Raw genomic sequence first — 6,607 nt, forward strand, 5'->3', positions numbered from 1 at the left:
ATCTGTGTCTCCAGTACCGGCTGCTCCCGCCAGCTTTCGGCCCTCTCTGCTGTTACTGCACACCCTGCTATTGCCCTGGATTCTGCAGTTCAAGGTGGGGAGCAGGTGGATGTAGGTACCAGAGATGAAAAACGGAGGCCTTGCACAAATGCTAGAACATCAAACAACAAGGCTTCTTTTAAGGGGAAGGAAGGGCTGTGGTGAAGTAAAGATGATGAAGAGGTGTTTTTTGCAACAAACGGTGACCCTGATGATTATTTCAAAGTCAGTTCTTTTGAATAGTTTAAGGTATTAACCTTGGCCCAGACCGGCTGCCTTTAGCCACTGAGGCTGAAGGTGTCCAAAGTGAATTATACAGAAGGCCATTTAGGCTGAGCCTCTTGGCATTCTGAATCGGATGCCATTTTTAATTTTTATTTTCTCATGGTTGCTGTGTGTTGTGTGTGTGTGTGTGTGTTTGCAAAAGCAGTTTAGGCTCTGGAATTGCAAGCTGTTAAGACCAGGGCTGCTTTGCTATCTCCTATCTTTGTTCCTCACCTCATTTTGAAGGATTGTTACACATTTGTAAGTACAATGGGATTATTTATTCATTGTGTCTGTCCACTCTTTTCTGTGCCACAAAAGGAGAAATAGCCTGCACTGCGACTTAAGAGCTTTCTGACCGCTCCAAAGTCATGACATTTCCTTTGCTTTTTGATGGCTGGCTTTGAAAGGCGAGGGAAGCTGGGTGACAAACTCTGTTGGCTCCAGGAGGGAGATGACTTGTCGTTGTTGTGAAAAAGCATATTTAGTCACTTTTAAAAAGCAAATTGTGGACTTAATAGAGCCACACAGTCTTCTTTGGAGATTGCTACAAGGTGGATTGTCTTGATAAAACATTTGAAGCCAGAAATCCATCAAGCGTCAGTGAATATAAGCACTGACCTGAACCCAAGCACACAACATTCTCACCAAACTTCAAAGTTATTTTTTTTTTAATAGAGAAAGGATAACTGTCCAGTACCTTTCATTTTGTCTTCTTTGCAATTCTTCCAGTTCCAAATCAAATGAAAGAGTATGATGATGAACTATTTCGAGTATATCTGAGACCATACGCACTGGTATCTGTAGGCTCAGCTTTTTGGCTTTCTGCAGAAACTGTGAACATGCACTTGAAGTTGAGTATTTAGCAGACCCTTTCATGGCCAAGGGCAAATCTCTATGTTAACTGAACAAATGCCTTCTTTGCATTACCCTCTCCCAAGCCCCTTGATCACTATGTTTCCTATCATTTTTTTAGGTGATATTGACAGAGCAACCTCAAGTGATGTTGCTTTCCTCCTAGGTACTTGTCTTTGAGGTAGCTGCCACCAGGTGAGGGTAGGATGTTTAAGCATGGCAGCACTTTGCCAGATGTAGATGAGAGCAAGCGAGAGTTGGTGGCTAATCATATTTTTCCATCAAAGTAACAGCTATACTAAATAATAATATAAATGGTAAACTATGTTTTAATTGCCAAGCCCTCTCTCAAACCATCTTTTCAGGGTCTCAGTGTTCTGCTATTAAAGGGAGTGACACAGCCTTTCTACTCATGGGTTGTTGATGAAGCACAATTCAATGGCTATATTGAGGGAAAAAAAAGCCGAGGTTTTAAAAAGGGATTTTATTTGAAAAATGAAACATGCACCTTGCAGAACAGTTGTGTTCTGTTGTAAGCAAGATACTGAACACGATGAAGAGAAGACTTAGGTTAGGAGGAGCAATGGGAATGGGCCCATATTATCTGGCCCCTGTTTCCTGGCCCTTCAGCCCAGGCCCTTGGAAAGGCTGTGATCATAGCACTTTTCTTTCTTTTTAGTCCCTTCCTCCTTTCCTTTCTGGAAGAGGAAAATACAGAAAAGTAGGAAGATCAATGTAAGATCAATACTTGTATACTCACTACCCAGAATTAACTAATAGTAACACAGACATTTTTGCTTTAGATTTTAAAACCATTTAAAAGCAATAGTACCTTACAGTTAAAACTGAAGTCCCCTTTATTCTTCCTCTCAGGTGCCATTCATGTTCTCCTTCCCACAGAAAAGTGAACTTTATGACCTTGGTTCTCCCCACCCCCCCCCACAAAAGCCTACAGTGTTTCTAGTACCATGAATTATTTTAAAAATACAAATAGTGTCACAATGTTCATAGTACTCTCATTGTTTTTTGCTCAATGCTTTGTCTTCCAAATCTGCCCATGTTGAGATGTGTGTGTGTGTTGATTCATCTAAATTTTTATATAGTATTTAATTGTGTGAGTATATAAAACTCTTGTCTCAGTATGATCAAATATATCAGATATTCTGCCAAAGTCATCTTCTTGAAGAAGTGTCACTGGGGGGCCTCTAACCTCCTTCGGTCAGCACTACTTACCTTTACACTGGCAGCACATCTGTTATCCTAAGAATTTTCCTTTTGCGTTTCCTATATTGGATTTCCCCTTTCCTATATCCCTATCTTCCTCTTCCTTTCTTTACTCCTTTGTTTTGGAAAAGACTATGTTACAGTAGCTTCCTGAAAAGTAATTCATTGGAGAGAAATTTTTTGAGAACTTGAATGCCTAAAAATGGCCTATCGTGCCCTCCCACTTACACTACTTTTGTTGGATATATTATTTTATTTATTATTTTTTTTAAGGAAAAGGGTGGAATTTAATCTTTATTTACTGGGCACTGCAAGAGAGGAGATTTCACATAGAAATAAGAACCCTACTGAGAGGAGGAGCTTCATACAGTCTGTACAGTTTGGAACTGCTCAAGTATAGTTTCATTGTAAAAAGTGCTGCAATAACAAAACACATTTAAAAAGAGTTCTTCGTAGAGAAACAGTAGACAAACTTCTACCAAACAGGGTACACAACAAACAACTTTCTGCCTCAGCTGTATAATTTAAAAGTTAAAGGCCCCAAGAGTACCATCCGAACTTGGAATGTATAGCCTTCAGAAGTGGTTTCTGGCACAACATTCTGATCCTCCTTTTCCACTAGAGAGAAATACTTCTCAGTCAAGTTTAATGAAGCTTTGTACAAAGACTCATTTTCATGGTTTTGTAGAGCTTCCGTTTTGTCCAAATTTCCACATTCATCAGTCATTATACCAAATTTCTCAGTTTCACCTTGTTTTTCAGCAGTGTGAAAGGTGTTTGAAAAGGCATCCAGAATAACCAGAATGGTTTTGGTATGTTTTGCAGTTAAGAGGTTCATCAATGGTTCTATTATGCCACAATGAATGAGGTATACAATTTTTTAACTGTTCTACCACTTGTCTAGTTGGTCACAGCCTATACAGCTTCTTTTTATGTCTTAAAGTCTGTTTTAGAGAGAATAGCAACAAGGAATGGGACTAATCCATGATTCACAACTTTGTGTATCTGGTCCTGGTGACCAGCTGTGATGTTTGACATTGTCCATGTAGCTTTCTTATAAATATTAGTTTTGGGATTCATTAGTAGGCTGGGAGGGACAGCAAGTGCTCCTGCATCTATTACAATCTGAGTCTGTTTATCTGTCCCAATGATAGTATTTCCTATGGCTCTTAGTGCAGGAGTCACAACAGGCAATTCAGTAGCTCCTAGAAGCTTCACAAGTTGAGGCACAACTCCTGTTTTCAAACCATTTCAATCCATTCATTTGGACCATCATCAGTAAGGTAGGAAATGGCTTAGTAGGTATCTGCTAATACTTCTGGATCATCACGATGCAGGAGACGAACTATGGTAGGAAGAATCTGCTCAACAGCATCTACCAGGGGTGTAGGATTCTTGTTGTGACAAAGGTTTTAAAGGGTACATAAGTAACCACATGCTAAAGATGGGATATCAGGAATTTCAAGGAGCGCCAACAGTGGGTCAACTGCCCCATACTTGATAACCAAGTCTTGAAAAACTGAACTATCACCTGCAATGTTTCCTAGAGCCCATATAGCTTGTTCACTGATGTGGGCATGGAAGATGGCAACAGAGAAGTGAATGCTGGGTTGGCACCTCCATCTACCACAGCCGTCTTGGTCTGTTTTGATGTCCCAGAAGCAGTGTTAGTGAGGACCCAAGCAGATTCAAAATGAATAGGACGACAATCAGTTCTGCCCAAGAAGGACACAAATTTTGGAATCAAACCAGCCCAGATCATGTTGTGATGGGGGTCTGTTTTTCCTTAAAAAAGCAGTTTTCTAGCAGCTTGAGTAGCCTGGAACTGGCTTTCCAAATTATTGCTACTTATGCTGTTACAATGTCATCAACAGACGAATTTATAGTGTCCTGGTTGTTGCAGTTTTCCTGCAGGGGAGAGGTAGTATCATCAGGAAATGACCTTAAATTTCTCCTTTTCAGCATCTAGTCATCATTCTTAGCTTTTCCTCAAGCTCCATGTTAACTTCTATTCCATGCTGCCTTATTTCTGTACTATCTTTCTCTTTGTTCTTGAGTCTAGTAAGGTGGGCAGCTGGTGAATTAGCATTCTCGTTGGTGGACATGGTTATGAGGCAGAGGGAGAAAGCTACACAACTGGCTCAGGCTTCCACAGGAGGTGGTGTGGGGTGCATAGGTTGTAGGTCAGCTGGCCTCAAAATGTCCACCATGGATCAGCCTTTGGATATATAATTTTAGATTGAAAATCATTTTCCTCCAGAAAAAATTTAAAAGTATTGCTCCACTCTCTTTTAGAGTGTTGTTATTTGTGCCTGAGAAGCTATTCTGATAATTGTTCTTTGTTTGACACCTCTCGCTATTTTATTTCCTTTTTTGGAAGCTTGGAAGATCTTTTAGTGTTTCTGAAATTTCATGATAGTGTGTCTTGATGCATGTTAATTGTCATCATTGTTGTGGGCAGTTACTGAGCCCATTTAGTCTGAAAAAGTATGTTCTTCAGTTCTAGAAAAAAATTTAAATTATTTCTGCAATAATTTCCTCTTAAGGTTTTATAATTTCTCTTTTATCTTCTATCTCTTTATTTCTTCATTTTACTTTAACGGAAAATCTTTCAACTTTATCTTTTAACCCTCAAAATGAGATTTTTAATTTTTTTTCTATCAGCTTTCTAATATCCAAGGGTCTTAAAAAAACTTTTCATTTAAAAAAGTAACTTGTTATTAGTTCATGGGTATATAGTATCTTCTCATGTCTGTAGTGATACTAATAAGAGTTTTAAACGTTTTTTTCTTCTGACATGGAGTCTGTTTCTTTCAAATTGGCTTTTTAGCTTTGGTCTTTCAATTAGATCTTCTTTAAAAAGTTGGGGATGCTTGGCTGTACTCTTGTAGTTGAGTGGGGCACTAAACCTGATTGGGACTTGCTAACTGTAGGTGTCATTATAGAGGAAGATCAGGCTGGGAAATTATATTTAGAAACTCCCAGTATAATATTCTTTAGATCTTTTTTGCGAGCCTTTTCCTTAGAAGAGCTTTTTATGTTCTTGATTGGAACATATACAAAGCTTGGCTATCAGAATTCTGGGAACTACGTGGAGAAAATAAGTCAAGAATTTCAACCTTCAGAATTAAAATGTTTACTTTAATCCTTCTATATTCATAAGGTACCCTTTCCCTCAGCGAGGCTAGTGTCCCCCAATCCATAGACTTTTAATTTTATCATCTGCATAAGTAAACCACAAAGTCAGGGATGGGCAGTTTCCCTTGCTGACAGACTGAAGATGATGATTTGGGGGTCTAACTGCTTCTTTAAAATACTTTAACCAATTTTCTTGTTTATAAACTATTGTTACTCTTCATATCCAGTGGTACTGGAAAAGCCAATTGATAATTGAAATTCTATCCAGTAAATCAGGTTCCTTGATGTTTTCACTGCCAGTTTAGAATTTGGCATCTTGGGGGTCTGTCAATTATTGCTCACTCATCTGCTTTTCAGATTGCAAATTATGCTACTGCTGTTAATCTTTCCATTCCTTTTGTTTTTGTGGTTTCATGTCTGGAGGACCATTGATTATTATTTTACTAGAATTTAAGGAGGAAGCAAATACTAATGTATGCATTTGACTTTCTATCTTTAATTGGAAGCTAATTGTGCTTTATTTTTTCTCTGCAGTTTAAATTTTTGATTTTCACATTTTTAAAATTCATCTGGAATTCATTTTTATGTGTAGTGTAATGTTATTATTTGTTTTTGTTTTCCAGATAGAAAGCCACATTTTCCAACATTTTTAACTCAATATTTTATCCTTTCCCTCCTACCATATAAGCCAATCTCTATCATTTGCCATATTTATGGGCTTCCTATTTTGTTTCATTAATCTCTTTATCTTTTCACTAGTACCACCTGTTTTAATTACTATAAAGTCTATGATATCTTGGTATCTGCCAGAGCACTACCCTTGCTCTTTTTTAGAATTGTATTGACTCTTAGAAATTTACTTTTCTATATGAACTTCAAAATCAACTTGCTAAGTTCCACTCTGTCATTGGGATTACAATCACGTTGATCTTATTGGAAAAAAAATTACATCTTTATTCAGTCTCCCGTCCATGAACAAGGTATATCTTATTTATCCAAGACTTCTTTTATGCTTTCATAACATTTTATAATTGTTTCTTAAAACATTTTGTGAGATTTATTCCTAGTTTCTTTAAAATTCTTGCTG

General features: G+C 37.8%; 1 pseudogene; it reads right to left on the bottom strand.

The window, feature by feature from the left end:
* Window positions 1-2,893: 2,893 nt before the first annotated feature.
* LOC129506958 (importin subunit alpha-1-like) lies at window positions 2,894-4,487 on the bottom strand (annotated as a pseudogene).
* Between the last annotated feature and the right edge of the window lie 2,120 nt (window positions 4,488-6,607).

This window comes from Nyctereutes procyonoides, unplaced genomic scaffold (assembly GCF_905146905.1).
Source record: "Nyctereutes procyonoides isolate TBG_1078 unplaced genomic scaffold, NYPRO_anot_genome, whole genome shotgun sequence".
NCBI lineage: Eukaryota > Metazoa > Chordata > Mammalia > Carnivora > Canidae > Nyctereutes > Nyctereutes procyonoides.